This window comes from Rhinoraja longicauda, chromosome 32 (assembly GCF_053455715.1).
Source record: "Rhinoraja longicauda isolate Sanriku21f chromosome 32, sRhiLon1.1, whole genome shotgun sequence".
Classification (NCBI taxonomy): Eukaryota; Metazoa; Chordata; class Chondrichthyes; order Rajiformes; family Arhynchobatidae; genus Rhinoraja; species Rhinoraja longicauda.
The window spans coordinates 28,469,651-28,482,583 of NC_135984.1; the positions used below are offsets into that span (position 1 = coordinate 28,469,651).

The 12,933-nt window shown below is 56.3% G+C and overlaps 1 pseudogene; it reads right to left on the bottom strand.

The window, feature by feature from the left end:
- LOC144608756 (suppressor of tumorigenicity 14 protein homolog) overlaps positions 1-12,933 on the bottom strand; it is a 63,572-nt pseudogene that overhangs the window by 33,177 nt on the left and 17,462 nt on the right.

The window sequence follows — 12,933 nt, forward strand, 5'->3', positions numbered from 1 at the left end:
CTACGTTACAAGGATGTCTGCAAGAGAGATTTGAAGGCGCTCGACATCGATGTGGAGTCCTGGGAGAGCCTTGCAGCTGACCGTACGAGGTGGAGAGGTATCCTGAACCAACATCTCAAAACGGGGGAAGAGACACTGATGAACGCAGCGGCAGACAAGCGGGCACGCAGAAAGGAGCGCAGCAACTTCAACAGACCAGAGACCACACACAAATGTGACCTTTGCAACAGAGACTGTCACTCCCACATTGGTCTCTTCAGCCACAAGCGACGCTGCTCTAGCCGAGGTGTGGAGCAAGCAGCCAACTAGGATGCATCACCCATGGTCAGCCATGACCAAGGGGGGCCTAAGAAGAAGTACAGTTAGTGAGGGCTGGTTCACACCACCAGCACAGACACAGGACACAGGAGGCAGCTGCCCAACCCACATCCCTCAAAACCTATCCTACCCATCTACTTGTCCAAATGTCTCTTCAACTTAACTGTAAGGGCTCAAATTCAGCGTAGCCATGTGGGTTTTATTGCAGGGGTGTAAAAAAGGTGTAAAAGCTCCAGCTCGATTATGTTGCCAGGACATCCTGTTGTCAGCATGGAGGCACGGTTTATGGCTAAGTGCATCCTTTGATATGGGCAACTGGCTTTAAGGCTTTGATGCTTAACCATCCTTTGATGGTTAAGGGGAACATTTGGTTATATCGACTGTTCTTTGGTCCTGGGAATACCGAGGACATGTAGGTCACACAGGACACGGAGGACATGGGGGTCCTGAAGGGCACATAAAGATTTATAGGACATTGTAAAACTTGCCATATAAGGTAGCAACAGGAAATGTACTGGCACATGTATTTCGGGTATAAATATGTGTAATTGTTTGCATTCGGGGAGAGAGACTACACCAGCTTCCTGAGTGTTTCTAAACGCTCCGGTTTCTAGACTCTCTCCCACCTGGGTGAGAAGAATAAAGAGGTTAAACAAATTCGGTTGTCTGACTATTCTGTTCATAGGGCACGAACTACAACATAACGATAGTACCTGCCTCCACCACTGCCTCTGGCAGCTCATTCCATACACCCACCACCCTAAAAATGTTACCCCTCAGGTTCCTATTAAATCTTCCCCCCCCCCCCCCCACCCCTTAAACCTAAATCCACTTGCCCTTGATTCCCCAATGCTAGGCAAAAGAGTGTGTATTTATCCGATCTACTCTCAAGATCTTAATACTCTAACTGACGAAGGTCAATATGCCAAAGACCTTCTTGACCACCCTATTAACCTGTGATTCTACTTTCAATTAACTATGTACCTGCGCCTGCACTCCTGGACCCCTCTGCTCCACAACACTTCGCACAGCCCGACCATTCACTGTGTAGGTCCTGCCCATGTGGGACCAAAATGCAACACCTCACATTTCTCTGTATTAAATTCCATCAACCATTCCTCAGCCCACCTGGCCAATTGTTGACAACCGTCTTCACTATCTGCAAAACCACCCAATTTTAGTGTCATCTGCAAACATGTTAATGATGCTTTGTACATTCTCATTCAAATCATTAATATCGAAGACAAATGGCAATTGGCCCAGCACGGAAGCCTGAGGCACACCACTAGTCACAGGCCTCCAGTCGAAAAGCAACCTTCCACATCACGCTCTGCTTCCTTGTGTGATGCTAATGTTCTATCCAGTCAGCTACCTCTTTGGGGTGAGTACACTGACAGTTGCCAACTGTCCCGTATTAGCCGGGACATCCCGTATTTGGACTAAATTAGTTTGTCCCGTATTAGTAGGGTTGCCAACTTGACCTAACCCCGCCCTGCCGGTCGCCATTGGTGGAGCGGGAGCACGTGGCCACTGGCTGGGTGAGGTCACGTGGGGCGCGGGGTGGTGAAATCACCCTTTGTCCCTTATTTGGGAGTGAGGAAGTTGGCAACCTTACTGACTGCTGGGGTGCAGGACTGTGCACCGAGAGCGATTGGGTCAATGAGGAATCTCATAGAAACCTACAGGATTCTGACGAGATCCATCAGCCCAGGAGCAGGAAGGATGTTGATGCGGAGCAGTCCAGGACAGTAGTCCTCACAACAAGGTGCAGGCATGTGGGACTTACACGAGGAACACTTTCTATTCTCAGAGAGAATGAACCAATGGAATTCTCTAATGCAGAAACCAAATCACAAAATACATTTGAGGGAAAGCTAGATAGAATTCTTAAAGCTATAGGGATCAAAGGACAGTGCCCATCATTTTAGTTTTGTTTTAAAGATGCAGCGCGGAAGCACGCCCTTCGGCCGCGCCGACCAGCGATCCCTGCACATTAATACAATCCTACACACGACTTTGACAACGACCTGCTCACTGTGCCACCTGATGGAAGAAAGGGATGGATTTCACTCAGGCAGGTAAGCCCAGGTGTGTCCAAAACCACGAGGGGAATAGATTGGGTAGATGCACAGAGTCTCTTGCCCAGAGTAGGGGAATCGAGGACCAGAGGACATAGGGTCAAGGTGAAGGGGAAAATATTTAATAGGAATCTGAGGGGTAGCTTTTCCACACAGAGGGTGGTGGGTGTATGGAACGAGCTGCCAGAGGAGGTAGTTGAGGGCTGGGACCATCCCAACATTGGACAGGTACATGGACAGGGCAGGTTTGGAGGGATATGGACCAAGCGCAGGCAGGTGGGACTAGTGTAGATGTGACATGTTGGCCGGTGAGGGCAAGTTGGGCGAAGGGCCTGTTTCCACACTGCATCACTCTGTGACTCTATGACACCGACCAACTACACTGAGTCTCTATTCCATGGAGCGCAGGAGGATGAGGGGAGATCTTATAGAGGTGTATAAAATCATGAGAGGAATAGATCGGTAGACGCACAGAGTCTCTTGCCCAGAGTAGGGGAATCGAGGACCAGAGGACATGGGTTCAAGGTGAAGGGGAAAGGTTTAATAGGAATCTGAGGGGTAACTTTTCCACACAGAGGGTGGTGGGTGTATGGAACGAGCTGCCAGAGGAGGTAGTTGAGGCTGGGACTATCCATCGTTGGACAGGTACATGGACAGGGCAGGTTTGGAGGGATATGGGCCAAGCGCGGGTAGGTGGGACTAGTGTAGCTGGGACATGTTGGCGGCGTGGGCAAGTTGGGCCGAAGGGCCTGTTTCCACACTGTATCACTCTGTGACTCTGTGACACTAGGGACAATTTACAATTTACAATCGACAATTTACAATAAAACCGATCCAAATTAACCTACAAACCTGTACGTCTTTGGAGGGTGGGAGGAAACCGAGCACCCGGAGAAAACCCATACAGGTCACAGGAAGAACGTACAAGCTTTAAAGTAGTGTGTAGAAGGATAGGGATGGCCCTCAGGTTAAGGCCCTAAATTGGGGCAAGGTCTGTTTGAGGCATTAGACATTGCAGGTTGACTGGGAGAGTCTGTTTATCATATCATATCATCATATCATATATATACAGCCGGAAACAGGCCTTTTCGGGCCCACCAAGTCCGTGCCGCCCAGCGATCCCCGTACATTAACACTATCCTACACTCACTAGAGACAATTTTTACATTTACCCCGCCAATTAACCTACAAACCTGTACGTCTTTGGAGTGTGGGAGGAAACCGAGGATCTCGGAGAAAACCCACGCAGGTCACGGGGAGAATGTACAAACTCCTTACAGTACAGCACCTGTAGTCAGGATCGAACCTGAGTCTCCGGCGCTGCATTCGCTGTAAAGCAGCAACTCTACCGCTGCGCTACCGTGCCCCCCTTTTTCAAGTGCAAGGCTTTCAAAAGTGAGATAGCAGGAGTAGAGGGGCAGTATGGCCTGTTAGGGTAAAGAAGCAAGGCTGGCAAGTTTCGGGGACCCTGGATGTCAAGAAATGTTGAGGCTCTGGTCAGGAAACAGGAGGGAAATGTCAGATTTAGGCAAATAGGATCAAGCAGGACCCTGAATCTCTCAGTGATCACAGCAAGAGTAAGGGTTAAGAAGGGGGGGGGGGGGGCACAAGAGGAAATGAAATAGAGTGGCCCGCAAAGTAAAGGACAATCCGGAGAGATGCTACAGGTTTATTAAGAGTGAAAGGGTGGCTACAGAGGGAATAGAAAGGAGAAGGTTGGATAGGCTGGGACTTTATTCCTTGGAGCATCGGAAGCTGAGGGGAGTGCTGATTGAGATACACAAGATCACGAGGGGCTTGGACAAAGTGGACACTCACAGCCTTCCCCCCAGGGGAGAGGCCAAAGGCTTAAGGTTAGAGGATGAGCTTCTGGGCAATGTTTTCATTCAGAAGATAGTCATTATGGAACTTAGAGCACAAAACGGTACAGCAGAGGAACGGGCTACTTGGCCCACAATGTTTGTGCTGAACATGCCTAGTTAAACCGATCACATCTGTGTACACATGATCCACATGTTCATGTGCCTATCCAAAAGCCTCTTCAACCCCACAACCGTATCTGCCTCCACCAGGTGCAAAAATACATTCCAGGCCCCCACCATCTCTGTCCTGAGTCTCACCTTATAATTCTGCCCTCCAGTTGGACATTTCCACCCCGGGCAAAAGGCTATCACTGTCTATGCCTCTCATAGTTTTTTATTATTCCCAATCAAGTCTCTCCACAACCTCTGACATTCCAGAGAAAACATTGAAAGTCTATGCAACCTCTCCCTGTAGCTGAAACCCCTTCTTATCCCTGCACCCTTCTGGTAAACCTGTCCACGTGAGGAGAGACTTACGTCTTTGCTTGGGAAGCTGCCGAACTCAGCCTTGAAGCCGGGGTAGTTCTCATTGTCGTCGGTCCATCAGCGTGACCAGCATCACATTGCGGGACGACATCAGCTTGAAGGCATTAGTGGGTGGGTATAACCCACAGCGCCTGCACACAGGACAGAGGGAGGTCACACACAACGCACCTCCCACCTCTCACCCCTCGCCTCCTCTCACCCCTCGCCCCCCCTCTCACCCCTCGCCCCCTCCCACCCCTCGCCCCCTCCCACCCCTCGCACCCTCCCACCCCTCGCCACCTCTCACCCCTCCCACCCCTCACCCCTCTCACCCCTCCCACCCCTCACCCCCTCCCACCCCTCGCCCCCTCCCACCCCTCGCCCCCTCTCACCCTCCCACCCCTCGCCTCCTCCACCCCTCACCCCCTCTCACCCCTCACCCCCTCCCACCCCTCGCCCCTCCCACCCCTCACCCCCTCCCACCCTCGCCCCCTCCCACCCCTCACCCCTCCCACCCCTCGCCCCCTCCCACCCCTCGCCCCCTCTCACCCTCCCACCCCTCGCCCCCTCCACCCCTCACCCCCTCTCACCCCTCACCCCCTCCCACCCCTCACCCCCTCCACCCCTCACCCCCTCCCACCCCTCACCCCTCCCACACCTCGCCCCCCTCTCACCCTCGCCCCCTCCCACCCTCGCCCCCTCCCACCCCTCGCCCCCTCCCACCCCTCGCCCCCTCCCACCCCTCGCCCCCTCCCACCCCTCCCACCCCTCACCCCCTCTCACCCTCCCACCCCTCGCCCCCTCCCACCCCTCACCCCCTCCCACCCCTCGCTCCCTCCCACCCCTCGCCCCCTCCCACCCCTCGCCCCCTCTCACCCTCCACCCCTCGCCCCCTCCACCCCTCACCCCCTCTCACCCCTCACCCCCTCCCACCCCTCGCCCCCTCCACCCTCACCCCCTCCCACCCCTCGCCCCCTCCCACCCCTCACCCCCTCCCACCCCTCGCCCCCTCCCACCCCTCGCCCCCTCTCACCCTCCCACCCCTCGCCCCCTCCCACCCCTCACCCCCTCTCACCCCTCACCCCCTCCCACCCCTCACCCCCTCCCACCCCTCGCCCCCTCCACCCTCGCCCCCTCCCACACCTCGCCCCCTCTCACCCCCTCGCCCCCTCCCACCCCTCGCCCCCCTCCCACCCCTCGCCCCCTCCCACCCCTCGCCCCCTCCCCACCCCTCCCACCCCTCACCCCCTTCACCCTCCACCCCTCGCCCCCTCCCACCCCTCGCCCCTCTCGCCCCTCGCCCCTCGCCCCCTCTCACCCTCCACACCTCCGCCCCCCTCTCACCCCTCACCCCCTCCACCCTCGCCCCCTCCCACCCCTCGCCCCCTCCCACCCCTCGCCACCTCTCACCCTCCCACCCCTCACCCCCTCTCACCCTCCCACCCCTCGCCCCCTCCCACCCTCGCCCCCCTCCCACCCCTCGCCCCCTCCCACCCCTCGCCCCTCCCACCCCTCGCCCCCTCCCACCCTCACCCCTCTCACCCTCCCACCCCTCGCCCCCTCCCACCCCTCGCCCCCTCTCGCCCCCTCGCCCCTCGCCCCCTCTCACCCTCCCACACCCTCGCCCCCTCTCACCCCTCACCCCCTCCCACCCCTCGCCCCCTCCCACCCCTCGCCCCCTCCCACCCCTCGCCACCTCTCACCCCTCCCACCCTCACCCCCTCTCACCCTCCCACCCCTCGCCCCCTCCACCCCTCGCCCCCTCTCACCCTCGCACCCCTCCACCCCTCGCCCCCTCTCACCCCCTCCCACCCCTCGCCCCCTCTCACCCCTCACCCCCTCCCACCCCTCACCCCCTCTCACCCTCCACCCCTCGCCCCCTCCCACCCCTCGCCCCCTCCCACCCCTCGCCACCTCTCACCCCTCCCACCCCTCACCCCCTCCCACCCCTCGCCACCTCTCACCCCTCCCACCCCTCACCCCCTCTCACCCTCCCACCCCTCGCCCCCTCCCACCCCTCGCCCCCTCTCACCCTCACCCCCTCCCACCCCTCACCCCCTCCCACCCCTCGCCCCCTCCCACCCTCGCTACCTCTCACCCCTCCCACCCCTCACCCCTCCCACCCCTCACCCCCTCTCACCCTCCCACCCCTCGCCCCTCCCACCCCTCGCCCCCTCTCACCCCTCGCCCCCTTCCCACCCCTCGCCCCCTCTCACCCCTCGCCCCCTCCCACCCCTCGCCCCTCTCACCCCCTCCCACCCCTCGCCCCCTCTCACCCCTCACCCCCTCCACCCCTCACCCCCTCCCACCCCTCACCCCTCTCACCCCTCGCCCCCTCTCACCCCTCGCCCCTCTCATCCCCTGCTCTATACCGAGAGCTCATGTTCATGTGATGGGAGCAGAAGTAGGCCATTCGGCCCATCATTTCTACCATTCAATCATGGCTGATCTATCTCTCCCTCCTAACCCCATTCTCGTGCCTTCTCCCCATAGCCCCTGACACCCGTACTAATCAAGAATCTATCTATCCTTGCCTTACAAATATCCAACCATCTTTTAACATTGTCATTTTATCCAGGTTTCTCACTTCCCTTGGCTGCACATTCTGTAGAGCCAGCATTCTTTGTGGCCACAGTTTGAGAATAAGGGGTAGGCCATTTAGAACGGAGATGAGGAAGAACTTTTTCAGTCAGAGGGTGGTGAAGGTGTGGAATTCTCTGCTCAGAAGGCAGTGGAGGCCAGTTCGTTGGATCTTTCAAGAGAGAGCTGGATAGAGCTCTTAAGGATAGCGGAGTGAGGGGGTATGGGGAGAAGGCAGGAACGGGGTACTGATTGATAGTGATCAGCCATGATCGCATTGAATGGCGGTGCTGGCTCGAAGGGCTGAATGGCCTACTCCTGCACCTATTGTCTATTGTCTATTGTCTAAATATTCAACATCTCATACCCTTTAAATGTTTCCCCTCTCACCTAAAACTGCTCCCTCTAGTCTGAGGCTCCCGTGGGGGGGGGGGGGGGGGGGGGGGGGGGGGGGGGTGACAGGAGCAGGGAATGTGGGTCCAGGGGAATCTGCAGAGAATGACTGTGACTATCCACCCTTGTCTGTGGTCCTCTGTAAGGTCACCCTTCGCCCTCCTGAGCTCCAAGTAAACCAGCCCCAGCCTATCTGTCCCTCCTTATAACCCAAGCCCTCCAGCCCAGTGAATCTCTTCAGCTTAATGACATTATAATGCCACATACTGCCACGACATTGTTGTCGAATGCCAGGTGGCCAGAACTGCGCACAATCGCGGTCTCACCAACGTCTTGCCCATCTGTACGGCTACTCCAACGCCTGTACCCAGCACCCCGAGCGGTGCAGGTAAAGTGCCAGAAGCCTTGGTCACCACCCTGTCTACCTGTGTGGCCACTTTCAGGGAACTGTACTTTCCTGGGTGGCACTATTCCATTATTATAACACCTCAATGATATTGTTACATTTTTAAATGCTTGATTGCTTTAATATTTTAAACTAGAATACTTTAAATGTTTCATTTTCATTTTTTAGCGATGAGTAATGACTCATGTTTGAATGCAGGGGAGTGTGTGACGGGGAGAGGGTGACAGGGGCCAGGGGGAGAGGGTGACAGGGCCAGGGGGAGAGGGTGACAGGGCCAGGGGGAGAGGGCCAGGGGGAGAGGGTGACAGGGCCAGGGGGAGAGGGTGACAGGGCCAGGGGGAGAGGGCCAGGGGGAGAGGGTGACAGGGCCAGGGGGAGAGGGCCAGGGGGAGAGGTGACAGGGCCAGGGGGAGAGGGTGACAGGGCCAGGGGGAGAGGGCCAGGGGGAGAGGTGACAGGGCCAGGGGAGAGGGCCAGGGGAGAGGGTGACAGGGCCAGGGGGAGAGGGCCAGGGGAGAGGGTGACAGGGCCAGGGGGAGAGGGCCAGGGGAGAGGGTGACAGGGCCAGGGGGAGAGGTGACAGGGCCAGGGGGAGAGGGTGACAGGGCCAGGGGAGAGGGTGACAGGGCCAGGGGGAGAGGGCCAGGGGGAGAGGGTGACAGGGCCAGGGGGAGAGGCCAGGGGAGAGGGTGACAGGGCCAGGGGGAGAGGGTGACAGGGCCAGGGGGAGAGGGCCAGGGGGAGAGGGTGACAGGGCCAGGGGGAGAGGGTGACAGGGCCAGGGGGAGAGGGTGACAGGGCCAGGGGGAGAGGGCCAGGGGGAGAGGGTGACAGGGCCAGGGGGAGAGGGCAGGGGGAGAGGGTGACAGGGCCAGGGGGAGAGGGTGACAGGAGCCAGGGGGAGAGGGTGACAGGGCCAGGGGTGACAGGGCCAGGGGAGAGGGCTGACAGGGCGCCAGGGGGGAGAGGGTGACAGGGCCAGGGGGAGAGGGTGACAGGGCCAGGGGGAGAGGGCTGACAGGGTGACAGGGCCAGGGGGAGAGGGTGACAGGGCCAGGGGGAGAGGGCCAGGGGGAGAGGGTGACAGGGCCAGGGGGGAGAGGGCCAGGGGAGAGGGTGACAGAGCCAGGGGAGAGGGTGACAGGGCCAGGGGGATGGTGAGAGGGTGACAGGGTGACAGGGCCAGGGGGAGAGGGTGACAGGGCTAGGGGGAGAGGGTGACAGGGCCAGGGGGAGAGGGGGTGACAGGGGCCAGGGGGAGAGGGTGACAGGGCCAGGGGAGAGGGTGACAGGGCCAGGGGGGAGCTGGCTTTGGGAATTCTCTGCTCCACTACAGGTCTCCACTTACTCTGTGATCTCCCGCTTCTCGATGGGACTGAGTGAATCGTAGACGACCACAAAGTCGTTGTGGCAAACACTCTCCAGGTCGAAGGTGAGGAAGTTGAGTTCCAGGACGTGGTCGGCATCAGCACGCAACACCCACTGGCACCAGGAGTTGGCAGGGTACGGGTGGTTGGGGAACCCTGGAGACGAGAAGGAGCTCATCTCCCCTACCCACCGTGTGCAGGTCAAAGGTGCAGGTGTCTGTGGGCACAACATCACAGCACGGCACATTACAGCACGGCACAACATCACAGCACGGCACATTACAGCACGGCACAACATCACATCACAGCACGGCACAACATCACATCACAGCACGGCACAACATCACATCACAGCACGGCACAACATCACATCACAGCACGGCACAACATCACATCACAGCACGGCACAACAGCACGGCACGGCACAACATCACAGCACGGCTACAACATCACGGCACAACATCACGGCACGGCACAACATCACGGCACAACATCACGGCCACAACATCACGGCACGGGCACAACATCACAGCACATCACAGCACGGAAAGGGATTCTAGCAGGAATGACGGTGGAACAGCAATGGCAGGAATTTCTGGGCATAATCTGGAAGACGCAGGATCATTTCATTCCGAAGAGGAAGAAAGATTCTAAGGGAGGCAACCGTGGCTGACAACGGAAGTTACGGATGGAATAAAACTAAAAGAAAAGATGTATAACACAGCAAAGAGTAGCGGGAAGCCAGAGGATTGGGAACCTTCAAGGACAACAGAGGGTAACAAAACGGCAATACAGGCTGAAAAGATGAAGTACGAGAGAAAGCTGGCCAAGAATATAAAGAAGGACAGTAAAAGCTTCTTTAGATATAATAAAAGAAAAATAGTAGCAAAGTCAAATGTGGGTCCCTTGAATGCAGACACAGGTGAAATTATTATGGGTAACACGGGATCTGTCTTCACTAAGGAAGACACAAACAATCTCTCAGATGTACTAGAGGGCAGAGGATCTAGAGGGTAGAGGAACTGAAAGAAATTTACATTAGGCGAGAAATAGTATTGGGTAGACTGATGGGACTGAAGGTTGATAAATCCCCAGGGCCTGATGGTCTGCAATCCCTGGGTACTCAGGGAGGTGGCTCTAGAAATAGTGGATGCATTGGTGATCATTTTCCAATGTTCAATAAATTCAGGATCAGTTCCTGTGGATTGGAGGATAGGTAATGTTATCCCACTTTTCAGAGAAGGAGCAAGAGGAGAAAATGGGGAATTACAGACCAGTTAGCCTGACATCGGGGGAAGATGCTGGAGTCAATTATTAAGAGGTAATAACAGTGACACCAAAGCTGGGTGGCAGTGTGAACTGCGAAGAGGATGTTAGGAGGTTACAGGGTGACCTGGACAGGTTGAGTGAGTGGGTAGATGCTTGGCAGATGCAGTATAATATAGATAAATGTCAGGTTATCCACTTTGGCAGCAAAAAACAAGGAGGCAGATTATTATCTCAATGGTGTCAGGTTAGGTAAGGGGGAGGTGCAGCGAGACCTGGGTGTCCTTGTACACCAGTCACTGAAAGTTGGCGTGCAGGTACAGCAGGCAGTGAAGAAAGCTAATGGCATGTTGGCCTTCATAACGAGAGGATTTCAGTATAGGAGTAAATCAAAAGGATCACAAAGGAGTAAATCAGGAGTAAATCGAAGGCATCACCAAAATGCTGGAGTAACTCAGCAGGTCAGGCAGCATCTAGGAGAGAGGGAATGGTTGACATTTCGGGTTGAGACCCCCTCTTCAGACTGATGTCAGGATGGATTTAGGAGACAGTTAGATAGAGCTCTAGGGCTAGTGGAATCAAGGGATATGGGGAGAAGGCAGGCACGGGTTACTGATGTGAATGATCAGACATGATCACAATGAATGATCATTGTTGGCTCGAAGGACCGAATGGCCTCCTCCTGCACCAATTTTCTATGTTGCTACTGCAACGTTACAGTATACAGTACGCACATTCCCCCCCCGCACTGCAACGTTACAGTATACAGTACGCACATCCCCCCCCCCCGCACTGCAAACGTTACAGTCCCGGTACTTACGGTCCTTTGGTGGTTTCACCCTCCGGAGATCAGCACCTGCAAACACACAGAGCTTTCAACTTGAAGCTGGCACAAACACCGCCCATCCAACCATCATCTGCAACCCACCCACCCATCCATCTTCCCTCCCTCCCTCACACCCCTCACCTCCTTCCCTCCCTCCATCCCAACCCCCTCAGCTCCCTCCCTCCCACCCTCAGCTCCCTTCCCCACCAGTACTGCTGCTCCTCAACCCTCCTGTCCTAACCCACATCCCTGTCCCTCGCCCCCACACCGTGAGTCACTACCAGCCCACAGGTCATCCCCACACACAGTCACCAGAGGATCGCTCTGCACCCACCCCACCTCGTCTACTGTCAAACGGGTGCAATGCAGGTACTTAGACAGAACAGGATCACTTTGAGGGGCTTGTACTAAAGGCCCCCCAATAGTCAGCAGGAATTAGAGGGGCAACCATGCAGTGAGATCGCAAATTGCTGTAAGAATAATGTTTGTATGTGTGTCAGCAGCACGGTGGCGCATCGGTAGAGTTGCTGCCTTACAGCGCCAGAGACCCGGGTTTGATCCTGACTACGGGTGCTGTCTGTAGAGAAGGAGAGGTATTCGAGTGACACAGCTGGTGCAGCCACTGCCTCACAGCGCCAGAGACCCAGGTTGGATCCTGACCCTCAGGTGCTGTCTGTGTAGAGTTTGGATGTTTTCCCTAACCATGTACCTGTCTAACTGTTTCTTACCAGTTGGGATAGTCCCAGCCTCAACTACCTCCTCTGGCAGCTTGTTCCATACACCCACCACCCTTTGTGTGAAAAAGCCACCCCTCAGATTCCTTTTAAATCTATTCCCCTTCACCTTGGACCTATGTCCCTGTGCATCTACTGATCTATTCCTCTCATGATTTATACACCTCTATAAGATCCCCCCTCATCCTCCTGCGCTCCAAGGAGTAGAGTCCCCGCCTACTCAACCTCTCCCTATAGCTCACACCCTCTAGTTCTGGCAACATCCTGGCAACATATCTCCCCTCTCGACTCCGTGACTCGAAGACTATCTCCAACCAACCTGTCTCAATAGTCCTCCCTCTCCCTCCCCCACCTGACTCCATCTGCTCACCATATTTCCCCACCCCCACCTCCCAACCTGTTTCTGCTATCACCTGGAGACACAACAGACTGCAGATGCTGGAATCCGGACTTAAAACAAACTGTAGGAGGAACAAACTGAAGAGGGATCCTGACCCAAATTGTCATCTGTTTATTTCCCTCCTCAGATGCTGCCTGACCAGTGAATTCCCCCAGCACTGTTTTATGCTCCAGTACCAGCCCCTATCTCACCCCTCTGTTTCTTGTCATATACTTTCTAAACTCTCAATCCTGATGCA